The 13,202-nt window shown below is 34.5% G+C and overlaps 1 long non-coding RNA gene across 1 annotated transcript in view; it reads right to left on the reverse strand.

Moving 5' to 3' along the window:
• Positions 1 to 1,420: 1,420 nt before the first annotated feature.
• LOC129533934 (uncharacterized) overlaps positions 1,421 to 13,202 on the reverse strand; it is a 65,136-nt gene continuing 53,354 nt past the window's right edge. The window contains exon 3 of the long non-coding RNA XR_008680353.2: positions 1,421 to 3,342. This is a non-coding gene — a long non-coding RNA (uncharacterized lncRNA). The remainder of the gene's footprint in view (positions 3,343 to 13,202) is intronic.

The following is a 13,202-nucleotide window of genomic DNA, read 5'->3' on the forward strand; positions in this document are numbered from 1 at the left end:
TTTTTTTTAGGTATTATCAGTTTAATTCAGTCATTGACAATCTTTCCTAATTCAAGGTGCTAAGATTCATACACATTAAAAACCAATGTAATCATCAAATGATGTCTTCTAACGATTAAAAATTTTTGGGTTTATTCTCTTGTGAGAAATAAATGCTGTAAACAAATGACAAACTTAGATGGTGCTTGGAATTACTATCAGCTCTGACAATGAGGCACAGAGCCAACTACACTGAGGAAAGCTGTCTGGATATAAAATAGGTTCAAACTAATAAAATGTAGAACCGCTAGAGACAATTTCTTGAAATAAATTATGAAGATACTCTTAATGACATCCCCCTGTTAAAGATTATAATTAGTGAGAATGAAAAATACTAAGGTCCTTGTATACATGTATCAAAATATTGTTATGTACCCCATAAATATGTGTAATTATTGCATGTCAACTAAAACTATAATTAAAAAGCAGAAATACAAAAAAAATTCCATAGAAAACTCAATAATGTTATACTGTCTTCAGGGTTTTATCTAAAAAAAATCCTTTTTACTATCTATATGTGTATCAAAATCATCATTATTTACATCTTATATATATATATATACAATAATATTTTTAAACAGAGGTTCATGCTAATAAAATGTAGAACTACCACAGAAAATTTCTTAAAATAAATTATAAAGATTATTTTGACTATGTCCTTTCCAACAAGGACTATGCTTAGTGAAAAGAAAAAATACTGAGGACAATTACATTTTTCTTCTCTATATCCTGGCATATCCTCGCTGTCACTGAAGGCTGAAGTTAATAGGTTGGGGTCATCGCCATTGCAATTCAGTTATTAGTTTCATATCCCATAGAGTTACTAAAAAGTGTGTCATGTGGGAAAAAAATCAACAAAGACTATCTACAAATGTTGAGAATCTAAAAGTTGTCATCTTGAGAAGTCAGTGCTGTGAAAAAACAAAATATTTATAGCATGTGGTTCTCAGTCAATTACAAACCACAAGATGTTAAAGGCATGCTGGTTTGCTAGGCTGGCAGTGTTGATCTGCCTTTAGGGATGAGCTGATGCTGATGTACATAGTAGTCATGACCAAGAGGACGTTTGTATTTATTCCCCTCAGCTTCACAAAACTTTATACAGGCTTGTTCCTGCTGTAGGCCACTGACCTTCCTTGTTGTATACCATTTGATTTAGAACACTTGAAACTGTAAATTCTTTCTCTGTCCCTTTGAGATGTAAATATTTTTGCAGCCTCTTACCAGTTTAACAACCCAGGAGTATTTTCTCAAGGACCTGAGCCCTATCCCCTTCAAATGTAATCATCAAGTTGAATACCCCTATCTACCAGTTTCTATGGGAGGGTAAAACCTACATTAGTACTGGTGCCTTGAGCCAAGTTGTGAAACTGTGGGGAAAAGCAAGAGAGATCAGATTGTTGCTGTGTCTGTATAGAAAGAAGTAGGCATAGGAGACTCCATTTTGTTCTGTACTAAGAAAAATTCCTCTGCCTTGAGATTCTGTTAATCTATAACCTTACCCCCAACCCCCTGCTCTCTGAAACATGTGCTGTGTCAACTCAGAGTTAGATGGATTAAGGGCGGTGCAAGATGTGCTTTGTTAAACAGATGCTTGAAGGCAGCATGCTCCTTAAGAGTCATCACCACTCCCTAATCTCAAGTACCCAGGGACACAAAAACTGCGGAAGGCCGCAGGGACCTCTGCCTAGGAAAGCCAGGTATTGTCCAAGGTTTCTCCCCATGTGATAGTCTGAAATATGGCCTCGTGGGAAGGGAAAGACCTGACCGTCCCCCAGCCCGACACCCGTAAAGGGTCTGTGCTGAGGAGGATTAGTATAAGAGGAAGGCATGCCTCTTGCAGTTGAGACAAGAGGAAGGCATCTGTCTCCTGCCTGTCCCTGGGCAATGGAATGTCTCGGTATAAAACCCGATTGTATGCTCCATCTACTGAGATAGGGAAAAACCGCCTTAGGGCTGGAGGTGGGACCTGCGGGCAGCAATACTGCTTTGTAAAGCATTGAGATGTTTATGTGTATGCATATCTAAAAGCACAGCACTTAATCCTTTACATTGTCTATGATGCAAAGACCTTTGTTCACGTGTTTGTCTGCTGACCCTCTCCCCACTATTGTCTTGTGACCCTGACACAACCCCCTTTTCTTTAAGCACCCACGAATGATCAATAAATACTAAGGGAACTCAGAGGCTGGCGGGATCCTCCATATGCTGAACGCTGGTCCCCCGGGTCCCCTTATTTCTTTCTCTATACTTTGTCTCTGTGTCTTTTTCTTTCCTAAGTCTCTCGTTCCACCTTACGAGAAAGACCCACAGGTGTGTAGGGGCAACCCACCCCTACATGAAACTACTTCCTGCCATAAAAATATTAAAATGTCCATTTTTCCTTTCGGTAAAGCCAATTAGCAAACACATGTGGCCTATGATCCTCTTACCTTACATCTTAAAAATGCTTCAGTTCTTTATGTACAGTACAGCCCAGATTGAATGCTGGCCTCTCCCCACAATTGCAATACCCTTGGATAAAGTATTCCCTGCTGTTTAACTTTGTCTAGTGAAATATTTCCTTTGACACTGCTCATTTGGGATAAAAGTTCAAATTCAAAAAAAGATCTAATTCAAAATTTGGCCTTTTAGTAACTAGAAATGTGCCTCTGTTTATAGATGTTCTATTGAGCCTCAAATTTAGGCTCATCAATACCCTCCAAAAATGGTATTCTATTCCTTTGTCTCCTTTTGCAACCTATCTTGACATAAAATTTACAACAGTCTAGAGTAACTAGACATTTAGAGCTAGTGTTACCAGAATCTATGTTTCATAAAAAAGGCAATAAATTCTGAAAGTAACTTCTCTGCCCAGCAATAGCACCAAGGGGTCACAATTCTAGAAAACATTTACAGACATGCATTTATGATGATAACCCTTTCGTTTTAGACTTGTGTTTTCAAATCTCTATGCAAATGGCATAAGACTTTTTTGTAATCAGAAATTAGTCCCATATACAGCCAATATGATACAGTGAAACCATGAAATTCAGGCATACAATAAATGTAACTTTTTATTCTCCCTTGTAAACATGGGTTCTGTCTCTAGATCATATATGTATGTGCTTTTCTTTTTTTCACCAATTTCAAATTTAACCTTGTTAGTTAAGGTGTCTTTCCTTTCTACAAAATTATTTTGTGTTAATTCTACGTGGGGGCAGAATGTGGTGTGGTGTTTGCCTTTTACGGTGCTCTGGCAACACTTGACAACATTCTTCTCTTTCTGATGTTTTTCATATCTTCACATTGATCGAGATGGACCTAGTGGTTAGGAACAGTGAAATCAATCAGTCATTTATTTGTTCAACAAATATTTGTTTATTTATTCAACAAATGCTTATTAAATACCATGTCTTGCTTGGGATGGCAAAATACACAATATTTCCCTAACCTCATAGTACATACATTTTCACATTGAAAGAGAAACAATTGAAATTTTAAAAGTAGGTGTCATGTTTTTTGTGAGGAACAAAAAACAGGAACAGATAATTAGGAGTGTTAAGGGCTTCAATTTTAAATAGGGTGGTAAGGAAATACCTTCATAAAAATGCTGCTGACTAAAAAATGGGAATTTTTTAGTGTTGAGGGAATAAGCCATTTTCATATTGTGAGGAAGAGCATTTTAATTCAGCAACACAATAGGTAGAACACAACAGAATAATCACAAGTTGACTATTAGCTTCAAAGAACTAGGTCTGTGAATGAATGAGAAACAAGAAATGTGATTAGATAAATAATGAGGATGTGGTGAGAATGCATCTCATAGGCCTGGTAAGCCATTGTGATGATTTTGTATTTCACTGTGGATGAGTTGGGAAGTCATCAGGAAGTGTTGGACATAGTAGTAACACGATGTAACATAATTTGAAATACACTTTAGCCCTTGAATTGAGAGTACGTTCTTGGAGTCAAGTGTGATACAAAAAAAAAAAATCAATTAGGAGAAACTCACTATAATTCAGGAAAGGAACAATACAGAGTTTATCACGATGAAAACAGCAGAGATAGAATTGGTCAAATTTCAGATACATTGTTAGAAAGAACCCACTTTCTTTTTGAGGAATTAGGAATTAAATTGTAATGTGAGAAGATATTAAACACTATGGATGACTCAAAGAGTTTGGCCTAAGTAACAGAATGGATGTGTCACTAACTGAAACGAGAAAGAGTATAAGAAGCACACATTTTAGGGGTGAATAGAAGAATCATATTGGCATTTCGTATGCCTAGTAGGCATCTGAGAAGTGACATTGAATAGGCACCTGTGCCTGAGAGTCTGTAACTCAAAGGAGATTGCAAAGCTGAATTTATAAATTTTGGAGTTCTAAGTGTACAGATTTTACTCAAAAGTATATTAAAAAAAGAAACATGTAGTAACATCACCAAAGTGATAACTCTTCTATAAATAGAAGAGTTTGAAACTTGGGACACTTTTTAAGATGTTACAGAGAGGAGTAGAATTAGAAACAAAGCAGAAGGAAAATCTGAAGGTAGAAACATGAAGATAATTGGAGACCAGGACAAGAGCAGTTTCTCTGGGGCAGTAGCAGCAAAAAAATGGTGGGAGTGGATTCAATGAAGTCATATATGAAAAATTAGATGCAGATAAACTTTATGTTTTGCATAAATATTGCAGTAAATGAAAAAAGAGAAAAGGGTTGTGAGCATTTTGTTTCTTTCCTAACAATATATGCTAATTTGGGGAATTTGAGCATTAAACTGAGGCAGAAATTAGAGAAAGAAAGAAAAATAAAATTAAAAAGAGAAAGAAGTAAGCTTTCTGTGTTACGCTGATCATCCCAAAGGCAGTGACAGGCAAAACCCAGACCCAGGCAAAAGTTCCAATAATGTTATCTAAGAAACCAGGGCTCAAAGGAATGTGCTCTGGAGACTCTCCCAGCACTCCCTCAACATAGGGAGAAGAAAAAACAAATTTTCCCTTCTCTTATCATGTGAGTAAACCTACGAGTTTACGGATTTCTGTTCTCTGTAACTAGTACCTTCAAGTATTCTGTTTTACCTAGGCGGCACAGTGAAGGTCATGAGAAGCCTGCGCAGGCCTGAACTACAGCCACCTGGGCACCATAGCGAATGTTATGAGATAAGCCCGTGCAAGGCACTTGAGTAAAACCTAGGTAACAGCCATCTGAGCCGCATAGCAGGATGTCATATGTAATCCTGAGTTATGCACCTGTCACAATTTGATTAACTGTCTTTGTTCTGCTTCGTTCTGCACACTTGCTTTTGCGCCACTACGCTTCATGGCAGTGTAAGCTTGCTTCAAACTAGCCAACCCGCTTTTTGAAGTGTGTATAAAAGCCAAGACTTGTCTTTGTTCTTGGCTCAGTTTTTGGATGTTAATCTGTTGGGTCTGACTGCACTCAATAAAATTCTCCTGTCTCACCCTGTGGTCTCTTCAGTCCTTCATTCCCGCAACAAAACAAGATAGCCAAAACAGATATGTGCTTTCCTGGAGTTTGTAATGTAAGACATACAATAGCAAATAATGACAAATTATAAGTGAGAGACAGAAAATAATGATTAGTTCAAATTAGCTAATACATCAAACTGTGATAAATGTTTTTGCATTATTTACTGGTACAACTAGCAAACATTTTTTGAGAATATTTACAGCTGACAGATTAATATGTATTAAATTATAAGAACATACATAAGAACATGTGTGGGTGTATTGGTGTGTATTTTCGTTATAATGAAAAGCAGTAGAAACATACAAATTAGCTCAGTGGTTAACTCTAAAAGGGCGGCAGGGGTATTGCCTCTATGATGAGCATGAAGGTATAAGTAATACTTCAATGGTATAAGTAATACTGCATTTATTGAATTACTGACAGGTTGATATTATCCATTTTACTAAGTATTATTGCTTGCATATATGCTGTTGTTATTTGTACTCACAAAAGATTTATAATTTGTATTCTTAAAATTAAGGAGTAAAAGAATATTTTAAAAATTAATGATGAAATAAGAATTGTATAAGAAAGGTAGCCATGATTAATTGAATAGAAACACTGCCTGGGCTCTTATCTCACTAATATTTAGACTAGAAGTTGGACTATTACTGAAGGACACTCATTTATAGCTACCATAGCTAATCTTGCTCACTTTTACATCCTTATTTTCTTTCCCAAAGCACAGTCTTTTATTCAAAATCTAAAAAAGGACAAGTAGCTCTTTCATCATCATGCATTCTGCAAATATACCTTTATGAAGGCATAAACATGGGTTTGACCTAAATACTTTACTTAATAAAATATTTTATGAAGGAAAAAATATATTTCAAAAGACTTTGAACAGTGAACAGCCCACTTGGAATTTCCTAGAGACAATAGCATGTAACTTTTAGAGCATGTAAACTCTAAAATGTATATAAAGGAAGAGATAAAGGATTTACATCAATAGAGGTAAACTATATTATTTAACATGAGATTTTAATTCATTAAAATGTAAACATTTTCAAACATATTAATGCATAAAACAAACTCAAATTCTTGAAAAATTGATGGGAGTTGCAAAAACTTTCTCTAGATTTCATATGACATATTTGAGTCCCAATATTAGGAAATGCAATTCTGCAACCAAAAAATCTGAGTTTTTGAATTCTATTGTATTTCCAAAACATATAAAGCAGCTGAAATAGTCAAAACCATAAAGAATTTTAAAATCTGGGTTTAAATATGACACTGGATATTGATAATGACTATCTCTTAACTGCAAAGCCAGATCAGACATTAGCTCCAATTTAAGCAAAAATAAATTTCAGAAGTAAACTATACTTTGGACATGGCTTATTCAAATATCTGTATGTAAGGGAACACAATTAGTCTCATAAACTTTCAGTTTTAAGTAAGCTGGTGCACACTGTGCTTATTTAAAGTTTGTGATAATACTTATTGTGAATGATATTCACAGTATATCACGATTTCTGTGGACCATATAATTCTTCAAAGAACAGTTAAATTTGAAGATGAATACGTGTGTCTAGCCACTATCACCTGGATATTTCTGCCTTGTTTATGCTAACAATCTTAAGCTTCAAAGAAATATCCTAATGAGATATCTTGCTGTGACAATCTGCTAGCTACGCTACTCCATGCAGACCAATGTCATTATTTTAAATATATGTACCCCTGCCTATGAATTCATGATTTCCATTTTACTTCTGTCTAATCAAGCTTATGTATATACCCATGAAAAAGGAACCCAGATGCCTCAAAATGATCTAATCCTGATTTCAGCTTTGCATTGTAAAACTTTTCCTTGGCTTTCCATTTGTAATTCAATTTGCTGATAAACATCTTGGACATCTTTTCTTTTAACAATGTGCAGCACTGATAGCTTTTGTCCATTCTCCTTTATTTGGTGCATTTAAAAAATTATGAGAAGTTCATTTACTTATATATCTCTACTACAAACAGATCAGCAAAGGAAAGGAAACATAGCATATATTCTAACCTAATTTTAGCCAAAAATTCCTCATAAAGACTATCAGCATGTTTTTTATTTTATCTTTAAAAAACTGTGATTTTAAAATAACTAACTTTCTGAGCATTTAGGATCTAGAGAAGAGTCAAAATATATATGACAAATAATTAATTTTGCCCAACATCTAAACTAGTGGTACTCAATTTTTTTTGGCAGAAACTCATACTAAGAAATGCAGTTTACATACCAATCTAGTTCACACATAAACATATCTACAATAACACTTCCCTAGAATATAGCAAAACTGGTTGTTTCATTTCGTGATAACTGGCTCTAACCAGTTAAAGCTGATAAGATGTCATGAATTTGAGTGACCTGAATGAACATTTATTTATTACAACAAACTAAGGAGTCTTTCCTGATGAATGTACAGTGCAGACGTATAAACTCATTTCACTTAATTTGGTGTTCTAGTTTCGGCTCTTAATTAGCATAACTATTATGAATTCCCTTTTTTTAATCACTTACGGAACCCTGATCGTATGCTGCAGAGACTTTGTAAATTTCTTAACTGTTGAGTGTTCCCTTGCCTGGCAAGTTAATAGACTCAGCAGCTTTGTAATTATTATTACAGGTACTAGTATGATTAGTCGTAGTCATAGTCGTAGTCGTAGTCGTAGTCATAGTAGTACTTAGCCCTGGTCTTATTTTATCAGACATTTTAGGAGATCCACCAAAATTGCCTTGTCGGCCTCACTTAGTGGTGCTGGTGTTGCCAGCCTTAAGACCGGAAACAACATTCTTACCTGTGCCTTTTGGTCCTCTGTTTTGGTCTTCAGGTACAATTGCAGTGGTGACTAACTAAGATTTGATTCTTCTTGGAGACCCCCTTAAATTTATTACATTTACCGGGACGGTTTGAGGAGCTGTAGCTCTGAGTTACCACAGCTCATTACTTATATATGATTTTTTTTTTTGAGTCAGAGTCTTGCTCAGTTGCCAGGCTGGAGTGCAGTGGCGCGATTTCAGCTCACTGCAACCTCCGCCTCCCAGGTTCAAGCGATTCCCCTGCCTCAGACACCCGAGTGGCTGGGACTACAGGCGCCCGCCACCACACCTGGCTAATTTTTTGTATTTTAGTAGAGGCGGAGTTTCACCATGTTGGCCAGGATGATCTCCATCTCCTGATCTTGTGATCTGCCTGCCTCGGCCTCCCGAAGTGCTGGGATTACAGGCCTGAGCCACCGTGCCCGGCCAATATGGTTTTGACCATCAGTCATCTGTCACTGAGCTTTCAGTCTTATTTTGTTTCTTATTTTTCGGTGATTGCTTGGGAAAAGAGAATCAGTTGCTCTCTTTTCTGGTGCTTTCCTAAGTCTGTCTTGTAGCTGTCATAGATAACATTTCGGTCTGTTATGTGGTTAATATAGGAACTACAGTGTCAAACCGTTATTATCCTGTACCCTCACTCTCCTGTGGGGACTTTTTAATTTGACAAGTCGGACTTTTAAATTGCTTTTAAAGTCTGTCATTATATATGCATAGTCCAGGAATATCTAGCCCAGGTCCACATAAAACTAAGTAGAAAAAAAACAATGAAACTGATTACAAAGTCTCTTAAATTTCATGGTAACTCTAATGCTAATTGGTTTACTGAAACTTATAAATACATAATTTTAAAATAGCACAAAGTTCACAAGGATTTTTTAAAATTAATTACTAATGCTTAAAATGTCTAGCTGGCTTCTTCTAAGAATAACTGCCTGGTTGTGTCTTTTATTATGGGAACAATATCTTTTTTTTCTTTTTAAAAAAAGGAAACTTTAGCTGCATTAAAGGTTAACACTTCGGTTACTTATCTCTTAGTTAAGAGAGAATAAAAAAGGCAAGTCATTCGGTGACTAAAAATTGTTCTATATTTGTGAAAAGGTATTAAATTTCTATAAATATAACTAATCAAAGTAAATCTTAAAAAATTAATTATTTTTTATGAAATAATTGTCACTTCAAATTTGCTGCAAATTGGATGAGGCTAAAGAAATATTGTAAAAAAGACATTTTTTTCTTACAATTTCTGGTATCTAATATGTTATCTTGTTCTTTTTAAGGCTCTATTGAGATATAATTGATATAAAAATAACTGGACATTTTAATGTATACATTTTGACGAATTACTGTCTTTTGTGTTTGCATGCTGCATGCTCACACATCTAAGTGAGTGTGTGTGGGCATGGCAAAAGCTCATAAAATGAAATCTATCCTCTTCAACTTTGGAGTGCTAAATGTTATATTGTTAACTATAAATATAATGCTGTACAGCAGATCTCTAAAACTTTTTCATCTTGGGTAACCAAAACTTTATATCAATGGAGCAACAAGTCTCCATCTCCGTATTCACCCATTCCCTGGCAGCCACCATTCTACTCTCTGCTTCTACGAGTTTGACTATTTTAGATATCCTGTGTAGACTGAATCATGCAACATATGTCTTTTTCTGACTGGCTTATTTCACTTTTCATAATGTCTTCTACTTTCCTCCTTGTTTTCACAAAAGATAACATTTTCATCTTTTTAAATATTCCATTGTTCGGTGACATATCACATCTTCTTTATCTTCTTTTTTGTCAGTGGACGTTTAGGTTGTTTCTATATTTTGACCATTGTAAATAATGCTGTAGTATACATGGGAGAGAAGCTACCTCTCAGAGATTACTTTGTGCTGATGGTTTCACAGATGTATGCATATTTTCAGACTCATCAAATTGTATACACTGAATATGTGAAGGCTTTTGTATATCAGTTACACCTCAATAAAGGTGTTTAAAAAAACAAATAATTTGTTTGATTCAAGGCAGGTATAATTTGCTACACAAGTTAAGCTGTTGAGTTTGTCATACTTTTTCTATTATTGTAATATTCTGCTAAAATTATTACAACTACAGTTTTCATAAGGTTCATCCAGAGAAGTTTATTTTCTCATCAGCCCAATATTAGCAAAATTGGTAATTAATTCTTCAGGCTCAAACTTTCCAGCAACCAATTTTTTTAGCTAAAAAAATCTTTAGTTAAAATAAGCATCATTTTATAGCATATGAATGTTATTATCTTATTTCTTATATGACATGAATATCATAGTTATAAAATATAATATTCTTTCTATAAAGCCAGATAGCTTAAAATATTGACAATTGTTCCATATCACAGGAAATCACTAACAACATGTTTGCACTCAACTAATTAAGAAAAAAATGTCCTTGAACTGTTTGAACTAGTTATACTTGTCCTGCTGTGAATTTCGAATTATTTGGTTAAAACAACTCTCAATTTCCTCAGATAACTACAAAAACTATAGATTGTGCTCTTTATGACTTGCATATGTATGCACCAAGATATATTGTATCACAGTATTGATTGTGGAGATAAATACGTCTACTATCTTTAAAGAGTTTATATGCTCTGTTGAAATTTTTGTAAGTCTATAATGGTAGTATTTCACATGATCTATGTACATGCCTGTTGAAGTATAAAACTTTCAGGCTGTATCAGAGATATTTGTATCCACTGATTCCTGAGAAGTTTTCTTTATTGGCCTTGATACTCCTATATTTGAATACTGCATTGAAGCTCTATGACAGAAGCAATCATAGCAAAGGAAGCCATATGTTGTCCCTGAGATACAGGTTCAACAAAATTTCTTGCACATTTTTCTTGCAAGAGTACTGAACAACAGAATCACTTTATTCACAATTCCAAAACGGAATTTACTTATCACAATATTTTCTATACTATTTAGTCTCCTGTTTTTATTTGGATAAATGCTCCAAGGTAAGTGTTGAGAGAAAAATGTTCATGTATGTTGCATGTTGCTGTTTGTCTCATATTAAGAGCCTTAGAAAATAGAAGGGATGTCTCCTTCCAGAGTGAAGGGTAGATATGCTTCCTACCCATTATAAGAGATCCACATTCCCTAAAGCTCAGCTTCTCTCTCAACACAACTCACTGTGTGTGCTGGCTTCTACCTGAGCCCATGTGTTTCTTCCCACTGGACTCTGGGGCAAGGGAAAGTAACCCATATGTATCTCCCCATTGGACTCTGGGGCAAGGGAAAGTGACAGGAATGTACATATGCTTTTACTGCTTTTGCAGCATTATCAGTAATAATGTCCTTTGTCTCTCACCTAGAAATATTTTATCTTCTCCCATTGTCCATGAAATTGTGGCAAGCTAACTTGTTAACTTGTAAGTAGATTAAATATTTAACCCTTTGAAATCCTTGATTGTAGGTTAAGAAGACTCTATGTAAAATTAATAAGGAAGCCAATTGATTTTCCAAAATATGACACACCTGCCCACAGGATTTTTTTTAATGATTCAGCCTTGTACAAATGAAAGAATATGATTAATTGTTGCTGTGATCAGGGTATTATTAACAGTTTTAGTAGAGTAACTATTTTATGGATCGTGCATTAAAGTGAAATTGAAGGTATATGGATAAACAAAACATATCCACTAAAAATTGAAACCCAAGATCTAAGTATTGTCCAAAAATATCTGACCATATATCGTTCCTTGTATCATTACTCTACAATAGAGATTAAGGAAAGGACCATAAGAAAATTGTTGCTTACTTTGAACATACAGCCTATAGTGGCAATTCCCTATGAAATATCAAAAATGATTATTGTGTTTATCACTGCTGTCATTAATCAACCAAAGCTTATAAAGGACCATGACTATTGAATATCCCCAAGATTACAAACCCTTACTGGACACAAAGTGAAGACTTTTTCCTGATCAATGAAGAGTGAAATTCATTTTATCCAACTATATGCAGGTCATTTGATTTCTATCCTCTCCAGCATACTAATTTTTAATGCTTAATAAGCACAGCGTTCATGAACTCTCACTTTCTAGCACTTAAAAACTGACTTTTTGCCTTCTGCAGATGACTTGGTAATTTTTTAAATGGTGCATGTGCTCTTTCATGGAGTTAATAGAACTCAGCATTGTAAAAATGTTTAACTCTGGTTTTCTGTTAATTCATCAATACAATATATCTGAAAATAAATTCATGAATCAATTATATTGTTACTATTATGATACGGTCTAATATTTATAACTTATTAAATTTTATTTTAAATAATACTGATGATGAGCCTTAGTTGAGTTCATGAACTATTAGTAGATTGTGGCTTGCATTTTGAAAAACATATTGATATTAGTTCCTTGTCACTTGTATTTCTTATGCAATTTATTGGGTCAGACTGATGTTTGAATCTCTGCTCCAACACTTAGTAGCTTTGTTACCTTAAAAAGTATACTTAACAACCTTAGCCTATGTGATTATACGTAAAACATGCTCATAATAATAGTTACCACTTAAGTTTTTTTAAGAATCATATGAGAAAATTTGTAAAGTATGTAATACAGTGCCTAGAACTTACAGTTCTCAATTAGTATTTTACCATGATTATGATCATAGAATTACCATAAGTGTTATTAATATAATTGTAATAAGTGAGAATCAATTTTTGAAATTACCGTATTAAACAGTGCCACTAATTGTAAAGGATATTTTTTGGCAAATGAAATAACACTCACATACCAAAAATGTTAATTTATAAAGATTTCAGTGAGTCATGTAATGGATTAGTTCTTCGTTGGTAATTTTATGA

This window comes from Gorilla gorilla, chromosome 4 (assembly GCF_029281585.2).
Source record: "Gorilla gorilla gorilla isolate KB3781 chromosome 4, NHGRI_mGorGor1-v2.1_pri, whole genome shotgun sequence".
Classification (NCBI taxonomy): Eukaryota; Metazoa; Chordata; class Mammalia; order Primates; family Hominidae; genus Gorilla; species Gorilla gorilla.